A 17,218-nucleotide genomic window follows, 5' to 3' on the forward strand; every position below is an offset into this window, starting at 1 on the left:
GTATTAGGCAACAAAAGAGAAAATAGATAAATGGGAACTCCTCAAGCTTAGAAGTTTCTGCACCTCAAAGGAATTTCTCAAAAAGGTAAAGAGGCAGCCAACTCAATGGGAAAAAATTTTTGGAAACCATGTATCTGACAAAAAACTGATATCTTGCATATATAAAGAAATCCTACAACTCAGTGACAATAGTACAGACAGCCCAATTATATAATGGGCAAAAGATATGAAAAGACAGTTCTCTGAAGAGGAAATACAAATGGCCAAGAAACACATGAAAAAATGTTCAGCTTCACGAGCTATTAGAGAGATGCAAATTAAGACCACAATGAGATACCATCTAACACCGGATAGAATGGCTGCCATTAAACAAACAGGAAACTACAAATGCTGGAGGGGATGTGGAGAAATTGGAACTCTTATTCACTGTTGGTGGGACTGTATAATGGTTCAGCCACTCTGGAAGTCAGTCTGGCAGTTCCTTAGAAAACTAGATATAGAGTTACCATTCGACCCAGCGATTGCACTTCTCGGTATATACCCGGAAGATCGGAAAGCAGTGACACGAACAGATATCTGCACGCCAATGTTCATAGCAGCATTATTCACAATTGCCAAAAGATGGAAACAACCCAAATGTCCTTCAACAGATGAGTGGATAAATAAAATGTGGTATATACACACGATGGAATACTACGCGGCAGTAAGAAGGAACGGTCTCGTGAAACATATGACAACATGGATGAACCTTGAAGACATAATGCTAAGCGAAATAAGCCAGGCACAAAAAGAGAAATATTATATGCTACCACTAATGTGAACTTTGAAAAATATAAAACAAATGGCTTATAATGTAGAATGTAGGGGAACTAGCAATAGAGAGCAATTAAGGAAGGGGGAACAATAATCCAAGAAGAACAGATAAGCTATTTAACGTTCTGGGGATGCCCAGGAATGACTATGGTCTGTTAATTTCTGATGGATATAGTAGGAGCAAGTTCACAGAAATGTTGCTATATTAGGTAACTTTCTTGGGGTAAAGTAGGAACATGTTGGAAGTTAAGCAGTTATCTTAGGTTAGTTGTCTTTTTCTTACTCCCTTGTTATGGTCTCTTTAAAATGTTCTTTTATTGTATGTTTGTTTTCTTTTTAACTTTTTTTTCATACAGTTGATTTAAAAAAGAAGGGAAAGTTAAAAAAAAAAAAAAAAAAAACAAGGAAAAAAAAAGATGCAGTGCCCCCTTGAGGAGCCTGTGGAGAATGCAGGGGTATTCGCCTACCCCACCTCCATGGTTGCTAACATCACCACAGACATAGGGGACTGGTGGTTTGATGGGTTGAGCCCTCTACCACAGGTTTTACCCTTGGGAAGACGGTTGCTGCAAAGGAGAGGCTAGGCCTCCCTATGGTTGTGCCTAAGAGCCTCCTCCCGAATGCCTCTTTGTTGCTCAGATGTGGCCCTGTCTCTCTAGCTAAGCCAACTTGAAAGGTGAAATCACTGCCCTCCCCCCTACGTGGGATCAGACACCCAGGGGAGTGAATCTCCCTGGCAACGTGGAATATGACTCCCGGGGAGGAATGTAGACCCGGCATCGTGGGACGGAGAACATCTTCTTGACCAAAAGGGGGATGTGAAAGGAAATGAAATAAGCTTCAGTGGCAGAGAGAATCCAAAAGGAGCCGAGAGGTCATTCTGGTGGGCACTCTTATGCACACTTTAGACAACCCTTTTTAGGTTCTAAAGAATTGGGGTAGCTGGTGGTGGATACCTGAAACTATCAAACTACAACCCAGAACCCATGAATCTCGAAGACAGTTGTATAATAATGTAGCTTATGAGGGGTGACAAGGGGATTGGGAAAGCCATAAGGACCACACTCCACTTTGTCTAGTTTATGGATGGATGAGTAGAAAAATAGGGGAAGGAAACAAACAGACAAAGGTACCCAGTGTTCTTTTTTACTTCAATTGCTCTTTTTCACTCTAATTATTATTCTTGTTATTCTTGTGTGTGTGCTAATGAAGGTGTCAGGGATTGATTTGGGTGATGAATGTACAACTATGTAATGGTACTGTGAACAATCGAAAGTACGATTTGTTTTGTATGACTGCGTGGTATATGAATATATCTCAATAAAATGAAGATTAAAAAAAAAAAAGACATAATGCTGAGCAAAATAAGCCAGGCACAAAAAGAGAGATATTGTATCTTACCACTAATGTGAATTCTGTGAAAAATGTACAATGTTTTATACTGTAGAATGTAGGGGACCTAGAGATACCAATTAGTGGAGGGGGAATGATAATCTAATAAGAACAGATAAACTATGGAGGGTAATCTCAATGTTATGGGAATGCTCAGGAATGATTATGGTTTGTAAACTTTCTTGGATATAGTAAGATCATGTTGGAAGCACTAGAGTTATTTTAGGTTTTTTTTTTCTCTTATTCCTTTGTTTTCTTAGGGGTTGTTAATTTTCTTGGGGTATGGTAGGAACATGTTGGAAGCAATGTAGTTATTTTAGATTATTTGTTTTTCTTACTCCTCTGTTTGGACATGGTTTATTAATTTTCTTGGGGTATGGTAGGAACATATTGTAAGCAAAGTAGGTATTTTAGGTTATTTGTTTTCCTTAATCCATTGCTTTGTCTGAAATGTTGTGGGGTTTTTTTGGTTGTTGTTTGCCTGTTTGTTTTTAATTTTTTGATAAACAAAGTTAAAAAATTGAAAAAAAATCAGTAGAAAAATGGGAGTAAAAACTAAATGACAAATAGGGTGGGATGGGGGGATGGTTTGGGTATTCTCTTTTCACTTTTATTTTTGATTCTTATTCTGATTCTTTCTGATGTAAGGAAAATGTTCAGAAATAGATTGTGGTGATGAACGCATAACTATATGATCATACTGTGAACAGTTGATTGTATACCATGGATGACTGTATGGTTTGTGAATATATTTCAATAAAACTGAATTTAAAAGAAAACAAAAAAAAAACAAAACTATTAACAGGAATTCTGAAAATAATTTTTTACATTTATCACCTTGACTTAGTTTGATTCAGGAATTTATGAAGTACTATTTCTCTTCATTACATTTAATTTTATACATTTAATTTTCCCGCCAAAGTGTGGATAACATGCTTAAAAATAAAATCATTAAAATAAAAAAAATAAAAAAAAAATCTACCTCTAGTGTAGGTCTTAAAATTGGGTAGAGCGCAATACTAGCAGTCAATAAGAGGGGGTATGGGATGTGTGGGGTTTTCTTTTTATTTCTTTATCTGGAGTAATGCAGATGTTCTAAAAATGATCATGGTGATGAATGCACAACTATGTGATGATACTGTGAACCACTGATTGTATACTTTGGATGGACTGTATGGTGTGTGAATATATCTCAATAAAATTGCATTAAAAAAAGATTGAACAAATGTCTCAATAGACAAGCACTAAAATGAATGATGACATAGACATACAGTGAAATACTATGCAAACTTGGAAAAAATAAGGCAGCTCTACATGTACTTACTTAATAATATGAAACAACCACAATATAAATCAATGTCAAAAAGTAAGTTGCAGGACAGTGGATAATCCCTGTATCTCACACACTCTCTCTCACACACACACAAACATAAATACCCCCCAAAATTATAACAATGGCTTCCTTTAGGAAAGGTGTATGAGTGGGTCAGGGGGGATGGAAGGAATTTTTGTACCATTTACACTTGCACTAGATGCATGTATCCTGACTGGAAACTGATTGGGATTTCACTGAATTTATAGAGATTTGAACACAAAAAAATGAACATTTTTATATTAAGTCTTCCTATTCAGGCATATGGCATATCTTTCCACCCAGGTTTTCTTCTTTTTTTTTTTTAAATTCAGTTGTATTGAAATATATTCACATACTTTACAATCATCCATGACCCATGGTATACAATCAGCTGTTCACAGTACGATCATATAGTTATGCATTCATCACCACAATCTATATCTGAACATTTTCTTTACATCAGAAAGAATCAGAAGAATAAAAAATAAACGTAAAAAAAGAACACCCAAACCATCCTCCCCATCCCACCCTATTTGTCATTTAGTTTTTGTCCCCACTTTTCTACCCATCCATCCACACACTAGACAAAGGGAGTGTGATCCACAAGGCCTTCACAATCACACTGTCACCCCTTGTAATCTACATTATTATACAATCATCTTCAGGAGTCCAGACTACTGGGTTGGAGTTTGGTAGTTTCAGGTATTTACTTCTAGCTATTCCACTACATTAAAACCTAAGAGGTGTTATCTATATAGTGCATAAGAACGTCCACCAGAGTGACCTCTCGACTCCACTTGAAATCTCTCAGCCACTGAAACTATTTCATCTCATTCTGCATCCCCCTTTTGGTCAAGGAGATATTCTCAATCCCATGACGCCAGGTCCAGATGCATCCCCGGGAGTCATATCCCGCGTTGCCAAGGAGATTTACACCCCTGGGACTCGGATCCCACGTAGTGGGGAGGGCAGTGAGTTCACCTGCTGAGGTGGCTCAGTTAGAAAGAGAGAGGGCCACATCTGAGCAACAAAGAGGTACTCGGGGGGAGACCCTTAGGCACAATTATATGCAAGTTTAGCCCCTCCTTTGCAGTAACGAGCTCCACAAGGGCAAGTCCCATGATAGAGGGCTTGGCACATCAAATTGCCAGTCCCAATGTTGGTGACAACATCAACACCTGTCCAGGTGAGGAAGTCCAACACTCTGCACCTTCCCCCAGCTCCTGGGGGGGGGGGAGAGGAGCTGTAAATATATTTTTTATTCTCTATCCAAATTACTTTGGGATGTGTCAGTATTTCACTCTAACCTATACCAACCCACCGTATCTTCACTTTCCACCCAGGTTTTCTTATATGCCCTACATCATTGTATAGTTTCCTTCATAAAAGCTGTGCATAGTTCCTATTATAGTTATTCCTATTTCTTGCAATAAGGAAATGGATTTTTCCCATTACATTAAAAAATGTTTACTTATCAAAAACAATAAATAAGGTTTTTAAAATGTGCATATTGAAACAGATATAGCAAAGAATTGTTATCCTTACTTTAGAAAGACAGATCATGTTGACAAAAATTTTAATATTTGATAATATCCATTGTTGGCAAGAATGTGGAGAAACTGGTGGAAATGTAGTGGGTATAGTAGTACAGTAGAGAAAGCAAATACAAGGACATTTCCAAAAACATTGGAAAGATGCTAAATATCCATCAGTAGGAGAATGTCTAAATAAACTGCTAAGTGCATTTCATAAAATACTACTCAAGAGTTAAGAAGAGATAGATGCTTATGTACTAACCAAGATACCTAAGACATGCCAGTAAATTAAAAAAAGTTGCAGAAAGATATGTAAAGCAAAACATATGCTTTTAAAATCCACACAAAATTACTATATAGATCTTATGGGTACATGTTAGTTTATGCACAAAAAAGTGTTTGGAGTAATACTAATACACACTACTACTAATCTCTGAAGGAACAGGAAAAAAGAACAGGGGACTAATGATAAATGCTGTAACAGACAGATCATACCCTCATGTTGCTTATAATCTACCCACAAAGTCTTTTTTTTTAATCTCTTTATCAGATACATATAACAATGTCTACTACAGCTTTAGAAGCTACAGGAAGCATTTAATTCAGGGACTCAGTTGCTAACATTCCCTTCAAGGTTATGACAGACTCTAAACAAAATTCCCTTTGATCTAATAAATAAATGAATAAATCAATTACCTCATTCACATATCTCTAAGGGGTAGGATTTCTAGGGGCTAGCAATAAAATCTTCTGTCACATAGGATTAAAATTTAACAGCAAGGTACTTTCAAATACTTTTCTTTGGGAATCTCATCAACTCCCATGATTTTAAATACTGCCTCAATAGCCCAAATAATGATTTAGAGTGAATAATTAGGATAAATTCTAAATTTATCTCAACCAAGAGGTCTCAAATCACTAAAAACTGCCTACTCTATCTAGTTATTTTTTAATTGCTCCTTCCCCCCATATCTGTACTTACTCCAGTTCCTGCCATTTCAGCAAGTTATGAGTCTAACTACTCATACCAGAAATCTGTAAGTCATCTTTAATTTCTTCTTTATTCACCCACAACCATTCCATCACCAGGGCCTATCTATTCTACTTGAAACTATCTCGTTCTATCCATCTCCACTGAAAATCCTCTAGCCCTAGAAATCCACCATCATTGTTCTGCTATATTACTGCCATTACATACTATATTCCCCAGAATAGCTAAAGATCATTTTAAAATTTAAATCCAACTACGTCACTGACTTCTTAGATGGTTTTCAAGTGCACCTAAGAGTTTTCCCATGACATAAATTCCGTGCCTGAATTTATCCCTTTCCCTAATAAGGGAAATATGAATCATCTTTCTGAGTTGTTTTTTTTCCCCCCTCCCCACCCCTCTTCACCCCCCAGTTCCTGTTCTACCCTTCCCTTCCTGTATATATCCTAGGACAAGTCACTTCAACCTTCAGCCTCAGTTTTCCCTATCTAACAATAAATCAGAAAAACTTCTTCAGAAGATGAAACAAGATAAAATAAAAGCAATATCTCTGGCTATCTATTTGGTCATGATTTTTTTTATTCATTCTACATTCAATCTGCATAATTATAGTTAGCAACATGGCCTTATCTCAGTTCTAACAGAAGATTATCATACCCTATCTCTCTGTTCCCCTTAAAGACAGTAAATAAACCCAGTTCCTTCTCTAAAGACATTTGTTTAAACTACAATAACACAAGCAAACTTCAACCATACATGTTAATTTGTAAACAAATCTTGAAAATGTTTACTTTTATGAACACTTGCTATTCCAATTCTGTGACCCTGGTATAATGACTGTTTTTTATACCAAATTTTCCCAAAAAGTTTAAACAAGATGGAGATAAACTTTAAACATAATGGCTTTTAAAATATGCATTAACTTATTTTTGTGACTTCAATTACCCATGATTAAAGACCTCATCCAAACTAAAGAAACAAGAACACTAGCATTAAGAAGCAAATGAGACCAGGTTGAAAAAGCTAGACTTCAGGTACTAAGAATCTATTTCTTTAATTCAGATTACTCAAATAAAAATCTATTACCTCTACTTAATAAGACTGAAAAACTCAACTTTTCCATTAAGTGACTTCACCCAGAGTCACGTTCTTTACATATATTTCACTGCTGTTAAAAAAAAAAATCAAAGGAATGCAAACAGAGAACAAAGTATAAAGAATTTCAGAAAATAGACAATCCTATCATTTACAATTCAGTGCAGTTTTCATATTTCATATTTCTAGTAAATACTGAAATTACTTTTAAATGATTGAAGCAAGATGACACAAAATACATCTTATTTCACTTATCTTTTATTTTTATTTTTTATTTTCTTTTTAGTTTATCTCTTTTATTTATGCCTTCTATTCAATCCCTTCACACCCTGAGTCATAGCTGTTCGTCTCTGAATTTCATTACACATTTAATACTATAATAACAGTAAAAACAACTAAAAATTATAAAAGACATGCTTGGTACCAAGCTCATCACATCTACCCTGAAATATATCTTATAATGGATATCTTAAATATATTATTATTTTCTCATTTTTTCAGATGAGTAAGCTATTCTGTATTATCAGGAGAATTTCCTTTGTCACTAGACCTGCACAACACAGTGAACCCTAAGTTAAACCTTGGGCTATATTAATAGCACAATTACAAAAATGTGTTTTCTTTTAATTTTACCAAATGTATCACACCAATGCAAGGTGCTAATAACACAGTGTGGTACACAGGAATCCTATACTTTATGCATGATTGTTCTGTAAACCCAGTTCTCAAATTAAAAAAAAAAAATTCCTATGGCACACAGCTATGAGGTGACAAGCCCAGATTCTGAAACAAAAAGTCCATACTTTTCATTATACCACACTGTCCCTCAATCAAACAGAACCGAGAACTGTGAAAAGAATGACCACTTCATAGATCAGATGAAGAATCCTACAACATAAGGACAGGCAAAGCATTACAACAATGTCAGATTTGTGTGGATGTCAATGTCAATGTCAACTGTTGATAATAATGGTGTATAGGCAAAATATTAGTATGATGCACAGGAAAAAAAAAATATAATAATATACAAAAAATGTAAACAATAGACTCAAGGGGAGTGGGATTAGAGAGAAACTTTCAATTTCTATGTCACATATTTTTATACCTAAGGATTTTACACAGCATGTTTTAGTTTTATAACCAAAAATTCCTTTAAGAACTATCCTGTCTGATATGAATACCTACTATTCATTTACTGTTCATTGCTGCATACTGACTATTATATTTGTTTATATTTAATCATTTACATGACTGTCTCCTGAAACTAAACATGGGAAACGTACCTAACTAAAAATCATATATAAGAGACACTTCCTAGTTAATTTCTTCTTTCTAAGGGTTTTTAAAGTCCAGGATTAATTTGTATTTTGTTTTACATGCCAATAGGAATCCATCAAATTTTTTGCAAAGATAGTGATGTGATGAGACTGTGCATTAGGAAAAATTTACTTGGCATAGACTAGAGTAAGGAATAGGAAAAAACTGTCTTGAAAATAAACTGTTTTCTAACACAATGGACAAAGGTGAAAGCAGAAAGTATCACAGGAGAGAGCTGAGGACAGTACCTTAGGAAATAAGGATACTTAAAGGTCCCAACATGTGAGAGTCTAATGAGGGGAAAAGAAGGGGAGGATGAGTCAGAAGTATGAGATATCTTAAGTTCAAAGTGTCAGAAGTCAAGACAGTTTCAAGGAATAAAACATCAGTCTTCAAATGTTACATAATTAAGATAAAAAAGAGACAAAGATTTGGCAATCAGGCTACTGGTGGCCATAAATTTGGTAGTGTTGAGAGTGCAAATCAGACAGTGAATTTCTTTTGAAAAGTATGAGGAAAAGAGAAGAAGAAATAAAGAGCAGTTTGCAAAGAATAGAGATTCTGGAGAATAGAGCATTTTAACATACCTGTAGACTAAAAAAGGAGCCAGTAAAGGAAATCAGTCAGAGTATACACAAATCCTTCTATTTACTACTACCAGCTGAGCACGCAGTAAGTTTACTATACCAGTGGTAGAAACAAATTCATGGTTGTTCCATATAAGCAGATAGGTTAAGGACTGCAGCTGTTATTAACTGAGCACATATAATTGGCCAGTACCATCCCCTATATTATTTTTGATTCTCACCTCAAAGCAACCGCAGGAAAGCAAGCATTACTAAACTAACTTGACAAATGAGAAAATAAAGGCTCAGAGGTTAAAAGTCATCTGCTTATCATCACAAAACTGGCAAATGGTAGGGTAAAAAATTTTTTTAACAATTTTAGTGAGGCATAATTTACACACCATAAATTTTACTTATTTCAAAGTGGAAAACAGAGATTCAAAGAGATGCCTGTACACCAATGTTCATAGCAGCACTATTCACAGTAGCCACGAGGGGTAGACAAGTCAAGTGTTCATAACCAGAAGAATGGATGAAAAATATGTGGAGAATATATACAGTGAAAAAGGTTCAGCCATAAGAAGCAGTGAAGTTCCAGCGCATGCTGCAACATGGATGAACCTTGAAAACACTGTGTTGAGTAGAATAAGCCAGACAAGAGAGGTGAAATATTATAATTGCACTTGTATGAAATGTCTGGAATAGACAAGATCAAGGAGACGAAGGCAGAGTGGAGATTGCCAGAGGTCAGGGAAAGGAGAGATATAGGTCTTTATAACTTGATTGGCATGAGGTTTCTGTCAGGGGTGATGAAAGAGTTTTGGTAATGGATGGTGGTGATAGTAGCAACAACATCAAAAATTTAATTAATGCCACTGAACTGTGTAATTAAAACATGGAATTTTGTCCTGTACATGTTACAATAAAATTTTAAAATTAAAAAAATTAATTTTCAGTGAACAGTTTAATAATTTTTAGTAATTTATCTACTTATGCAGTCATCACCACATTCTAGTTTTAGAACATTTCCATCCCTAAAAGTCCTTCATGGGCAGAGCAGATATGAACTCTGATCTATCTGATTCCAATTCACATCATACTACAAATCCTTTAGCAATACTCAGGTGAGAAAGGCTTTTTTGGGTAGAAACAATTGGATAACTAACTTGTTATCCTTCCAAAACTCTCTTAGTCTCCAATAGTTTCCTTTCCAGTTGAGGCCCCAATATAGGTATAGAACCACATCTACATCCCATCATCTCAGCAAGCGACTAACACAAAATGTACAAGATCACCACTTCAGGTATCCAATGACTAATACGAAATTTTCCACTCCTATAGGAAAAGAGAATAAGGAATAATAATAGAACAGGAGTTCTCACTAGTCAGGAATTTGTGTGGTGACAAAGACTCGCTTTGTCTCAAATGCACTGTTTACGCACTTTTGTACCTTCACCTTTACAAAACAAGAGTAAAATACAATGAAACTGTAAGAATTTGAATACTGCTCTACAAAAGGTGGCATGTATAGCTCCATCACCAAACAATATTCTAAAATGTTCGTGTGTCAGCGTTTGGGTGATACCTGAGTGATTCAGGGTTGTCTCATCATGTAAGGTGCAAAATTCCAACCCAAAAAGTTATGTAAAAGTAGAACATAGAAAAATAGGGACCCCCAACTGTTTAAAAAGGATAGGTAACAGGAAAAAAGTGTATATAATTTCTAAATACATCTAAAAGCACCTAGCCCACAGTACTCAAAAAATATAAGTATAACAAACAGTGTATTTAGTCTAGGTCAATTGAAAATTATCAGGTTATTTTCATCTTTCTGTACAGCACATTACAGAATGATTAGTTGATATTTTTAAGTAATGAAATTTTTAATTCTGAGCCAAACCATAAACCAAAATAAGAATTGTATTTTGGTATTATTTAAAAGTGCCACTGCTTTTCAATTAAATATATGTATTCACACTACAGAAAAATCCAAATTATATAGGTCAAATGTTCATTTCCAAATCTCTACTAAACATAACCAAGTATCTAGTTTTCCCCTCTATATAACACAACTAAGAACAAACAGAAAACAAATCCTAAGGTAAACTTTTTGTGAAAATATGGGTTGAAAAAATAAGCATCACCCCAGGCCAGAGAAATTAAGCAAGAAAAGGAAATAAAAGACACCTAAATTGGAAAGGAAGAAGTAAAACAATCTCTAGTCACAGATGACATGATCCTTTAATCTACAAGAAAACCACTAGAGCTAATAAACCAGTTCAGCGAAGTTGCAAGCTACATGATTAACACCCAAAAAATCAGTTGAGTTGGGGAAGGAAACAAACAGACAAAGGTACCCAGTGTTCTTTTTTACTTCAATTGCTCTTTTTCACTCTAATTATTATTCTTGTTATTCTTGTGTGTGTGCTAATGAAGGTGTCAGGGATTGATTTGGGTGATGAATGTACAACTATGTAATGGTACTGTGAACAATCGAAAGTACAATTTGTTTTGTATGACTGCGTGGTATATGAATATATCTCAATAAAATGAAGATTAAAAAAAAAAATCAGTTGAGTTGAATGAGATTTGATACAATAATGTCATAGGAGCTCAGGAGGAGAAAGGAATGGGGTTGTATGGAACATTCCTAAATCTGTTAATATTTTATTTTCTTAAGAGAGAAGAGAAAGCGAGAGATCTTAAGAAAATATGGCAAAATATTAATTGCTGTTATATCTGGGATTCATAAATGGGTGTCTGCTCTAGCATTTTCTGTACATTAGATATACACCGTAATTTTTAAATTGTGATGTTGATTTAGTTAACAAATTGAAATAACTGCTGACAGACATCCTAATCTAATGAGAACACATAAAAGCAAAACAAAAACAAAGCTTCCATACTAAATACCAACTCCCCCTCCAAAAAGAAAAAATCTGCTGTGTTTCTATATAGCAGCAAAGAACAATCTGAAAAGGAAATTAAAAAGCAATTTCATTTGCAAAAGCATCTAAAAGAAGAAAAGACCTAGAGTTACATTTAACCAAAGAAGTAAGGACTTGTACACCAAAAACCACAAATCATTGCTGAAAGAAATTAAAGACCTAAATAAATAGCAAAACATTCCATGTTCATGAATTTGAAGACTTTACTACTAAGACGTCAAGACTACACAAAGTGAACTATAGATTCAACACAATTTCTGTCAAAACCCCAGCACCATTTTTTGCAAAAATGGAAAAGCTGATTCTTGAATTCATATGGAATCACAAGGGGTTCAAAATAACCAAATCAATATCAAAAAAGAAGAACACAAAGAAGTTTCACACTTTCCAATTTCAAACTTACTACAAACCCACGGAAATCAAAGCAGTATAGACCAATGGAATAGAATTGAGAGTCCAGAAATAAATGCACACATTAATGGCCAAGTGATTTTCAACAAGGATACAAAGTACATTAACTGAGGAAAGAACAGTCTCATCAACAAATGGTACTGGGAAAAGTAGATATCCACCTGCAAAAGAATGAAAGTAGACCCCTACCTCACACCATAAACAAATATTAATTCTATATGGATCAAAGAACTAAACTGAACAGCTAAAACCATAAAACTCTTAGAAGGAAACCCAGTGGGAAACCTTTGTAACATTGGATTTGGCATTGATTTCTTAGATATGGCACCAAAAGCAAGAGCAACAAAAGAAAAAATAGATAAATGGACTTAGTCAAAAAAAACACACTACATCAAAAGACATTACTGGGAAAGTGAAAAGACAATCTCAAGAACTGGGGAAACCATGTATCTGATAAGGATTAATACATATATAAAGAATATATAAAGAACTGTAAAAGCTCAGCAACAAAAGGACAAACCAATCAAAAAATGGGCAAAGGACTTGAATAGACACTTCTCCAAATTGGCCAACAAGCACATGAAAACAGGCTCAACTTCACTGATCATCAGGGAAATGTAAATCAAAACCACAAGGAAATATTACCTCATACTCATTGGGATTAAACACACACACACATACCAACAAGTGATGCTGAGGATTCAGAGAAATTGGAACCATTAATACTTCATTGCTGGCATTATAAAACGATGCACCCACAGTGGTAATCAGTTTTGTGCTTCCTCAGAGTTGACCAAAAAATTACAATATGACCTGGCAATCCCACTTCTTGATATATACCCCAGAGAAATGAAAGAGGGACTTCAACAGGTATTTGTACACTACTGTTCACAGAATTATGCACAACAGCCAAAAAAATGGAAGCAACCCAAATACTCAACAGATGAATGGTTAAACAAAATGTATACACAAGCAATGGAATTTTAGCTGCAAAAAGGAATGAAGTTCTGATACACACTACAGCGTATTTGAAGCCTAAAGGCATCATGTTGAGTAAAGTAAGTTGGATGCAAAAAGACAGTTTATGATCTTGTTTATATGAAATACCTAGAATAAGCAAATAGTGACAGACAGTAGGTGCCAGGGGATAAGGAGGTTAGTTATTGCTTAACGGGTGCAGTTTCTATTGGAGGTGATAAAAAAAGTTTGGGTAACGGATGTTGGTACTGGTAACACAATATTGTGAGAGTAATTAACAGCAATGAATTGTACACTTGAAAGTCGTTAAAAGGGGAATTTTTACTTGTACATGTTACTACAATAAAAAAATAAAAAAAAAACTAAGTATCACCCATCTATTTAACAGATCTGATCCTTGAATTTGAAAGATCTAATTAAAGACTGAACAGAATTTCAAACTCAGTGGGAAAAAAAAGTTATATTCATTCAAGTTACAGCGTTTAGGAAACAATTACAGGCTGTAAATTTACACAGACACGTTAAAAAAGAGAATATATTTGTTTCAAATAGACTCTGTTGTTAATTTTGAAAGAAGGCAGCAAAAAGAACTTAATTGATAACTGTGGTTCTCTTATTTAAGTTAGGGTACTCAGTAAGATTCAAGCATTTTGTCTATGTACTATTGTCTAAGTAGTAAAAGAACATAGTCTGAAAAGATCTGAATCTTTAATTTTTTTCAGTCTCAATTTCTAGATGTGTAAAATGAGCATATTATGTGATTTCAAAGCAGTACAGCATCTTTGCTGAACTTAAGCTCTATAATCAAATTGGTTAAGTTCAAATCCTTGCTCTAATCAAATTAGAAATAAAAACAGTATGCCCTTCACTGAGTTTTTGTGAGGATTAAGTAAATGTATGCTTAAAATTAGCTTGGAACAACAAAACACAGGACCAAATAATTAAACAAATGTGAACCCTAATGTATGCGATGGAGTATAGTTAATAGTACAATTATAAAAATGTTCTTTCATCAATTGTAACAAATGTACCATACTAAAACAAAGTGTTAATAACAGTTACGGTTTTTCTGTTAAAAACCCACAACTTCTCTGATTAAAAAAAAAATGAAAAAAAAACGTGTTAACTTTAGAATGTAGGAGAAGGGTAAATGGAGATTCAGTATACTGTTCTCACTCATAAATTTGAAAGTTTCCAAAATAAACTTAAAAAAAAGCCTAGCTTACAATTGTGCTAGCCTACACTAAGAGCTCAATACATGCTATTATTATTAACAGATTAAAGTAAGTAATACATGAAAGTATTCTGCACTGTGCCTAGAAAAGCAGGTTTTTAATATGAGTTGCCATCCTCACATCATCCTTCATAATCAGTAGTTAGCAAATATTTATCTTCAACTAACTTTTTGGACCATTTAGACTTAATATTTAAGTATATGCTACCAGACTTATGAACCACTCCTGAAAGAGAACTGCAAGTTACAATGATATCAACTTTTAATGGGCTCACTACAGTGTGAGTGCCGATTTCACTAATATTTTATAATTAGTTTCAACTGAACACAGAAAAATTTGTTCTTACTGCCTAGCACATTACAGACATGCCTTAAAACCAACAAATTACAAACATTAAATGATAATTCTTGATGAACACATTCAAAACCGACTATGAAGTAAAGACCAAACAGAAAAGAAGATAGAGAACTAAGAGAATAACTAGAGGAGTGAACTGGTCTGATGAGCATATTAGATGGAGAACTAAGAGTACTAGAGAGTGGACTCTGGACCTTTCCTACAAACCTAAGCAACGAGATCCAGCAACTCCTGAACCCAAAAAGAGTTAAAAGTTGTTTTTTTTAATCAAACAATTAAATGGTCCTTTCTATTTGTCTAATCCCTTCACGCAATTATCCATCGTAAGGGAAGAAAAAATGTTAAGAGTTGCAAGCATAGCACTTAAAAAGAAATAACTTCAATTCCCACTTTGGAACTCTAGAGGGCACCAGAAATATGCCCTCCTTCGCACCACCCCTCCTCTCCGGTAACGTGAGCAGCTGCAGGAGCCGTCGTCTGGTTGTCGAGGTTGGTATTGCAGCAGCAGGAGCGATGTCTGCAGCGGTGGAAACAGCAGCGCCCACTCCCAGCTGCCTTACGAGCCATAACCCAGGCTTCGTCCCGGGGGCAGGTGATACCCAAGGGAAACCTCCTCCCCCTCAAAACAACGGGGACAAGCAAATGCCACGGCTGAACCCCTACAACCTGACAACGTCAACTAAAGAGCAACAAATTAGGGGCCAAGAACTCACGATGGGAATGTTTTCCTCCTCACTTTCTGCCAAAGATGCACCAAATAGGGCTGAAAGCGATTCCTGGTCCTAGAATAAGAGGAAAGATGGAAAATGGATCAAGAACACCCAACCTGGTGAGAACACCAAGACCTTCCCGCCAGTGGGAGGCAGAAAAGAGACTAAGAGGTCAAGAAGGATCAACCCTTTATTATTGCTCCCCACCCGGCGACCCTCCAACTTAAAGTTAAAAAATAATAAATAAAACGGCGCAATATATATTTCGGGGCCAAAATCCACGTGAAAGACAAATCTGGAAGGGGGAGCTGGAGGGCACCAAGCCTTGCTCCTGAAGAAGCGGGGCGGGGGGGAGGGCAAAACGCAGCCTCGACGCCAGGAAGGGATTTGTATTCCCTCCCAAATTTCCCCACATAGCGTCATCCCAGTTACTCCAGGCACCGATTCGTAGATCACGGATGGTTCACGTCACCGCTGGGCCGGTATGTCTCATATTTGCCCCAAGCGGTTGCCCTAGGCCCGAGGTTTGCCCCCCCCCCCGCAGTCGGCGAACGGCGGTGCTGCCTCCCCGTCCGCCATTAGAGACCCAGCCAAACAATACGTGAGGAGCAAGAGCCGCGCAGCACCAGGGAGGAGAGCTACGGATAGCCTGGTGGGGAGAAGGCGGCCGCCCGCGCCCCAGAAAACTTGGGGACCTCGGCCTTGGGGGGCGCAGCCTAGAGAAGGGAGCAACACTCGGACGCCCCTCCCCCCCCCGGAGAGAAAGGAAAATACCTCAGCGACCTCCCCAGGCCACACCGACGCCCCGAGACCCCTGCCCGACAGCCGCCCCCGGCCCCGGGACCGCCCTCGCTCTCGCCGGCCCGCGGGCCGCACGGGAAGGCGCCGAGCCAGGACTGAGTCCGGCAGCCCAAGGCCCTGTGCGGTGGGCCGCCCGCGGGCACGAATCCCGGGCAGTGGGAGGCTCGGGCTGCCCTCACCCATCGCCGCCTCCGACTCCCAGGGCCGCGCAACGCCCGGCCACCCCTGCCGCCGGCGGGCCCGGGCCAGGAGGACCCGGGGATGAGGCTCACCCGGTCCTGGCTGCGGCTCCGCGGAGCGAACCTCCCCTCCCCCGGCCCACCCCCTCGGTAACACGCACAACTCCGTTCGGTCCAGTCCCGGCTTTAGCGCTGGTGAGGAGGCGGCGGCGGCGGCGCAGCCGAGCCCAGACCCCGCCCGCAGGCCTCCATTGGCCAGCGCGGGAGGGCGGGCAGGGACGCCTCCCGTATATCCATTGGACGATTTTTCCTTCCTTCAGGACCCCCTCGATGGGGTGGTCCGAAAGGCTGTCCATCAAGCTCAGGCCACACCCCCGACGACCCTGTTCCCCTCCCCTCACAACCCTCCCCTCTTAGTCCGTCTCCGCCCTGCCCCGCCCCCAGCCGCCCCGCCCCCACCCGTCCGTCAGGGTTGGGCGCCCGACTTTTGGGTCCCGCAGCACCAGCCGCAAGGTAGTCCCGAGGGGCTGGGTACT

The 17,218-nt window shown here is 37.7% G+C and overlaps 1 protein-coding gene across 2 annotated transcripts in view; it reads right to left on the reverse strand.

The window, feature by feature from the left end:
• ZMYM2 (zinc finger MYM-type containing 2) overlaps positions 1 to 16,811 on the reverse strand; it is a 148,547-nt gene extending 131,736 nt beyond the window's left edge. For both annotated transcript variants that reach the window (XM_037799713.1, XM_037799712.1), the window contains exons 1-2: positions 16,776 to 16,811; positions 15,706 to 15,774 (exon numbers count right to left, since the gene is read on the reverse strand). The gene's annotated coding sequence lies outside the window, so the exon portion shown is untranslated. The remainder of the gene's footprint in view (positions 1 to 15,705; positions 15,775 to 16,775) is intronic.
• Positions 16,812 to 17,218: the final 407 nt, after the last annotated feature.

Source organism: Choloepus didactylus, chromosome 12 (assembly GCF_015220235.1).
Source record: "Choloepus didactylus isolate mChoDid1 chromosome 12, mChoDid1.pri, whole genome shotgun sequence".
Classification (NCBI taxonomy): Eukaryota; Metazoa; Chordata; class Mammalia; order Pilosa; family Megalonychidae; genus Choloepus; species Choloepus didactylus.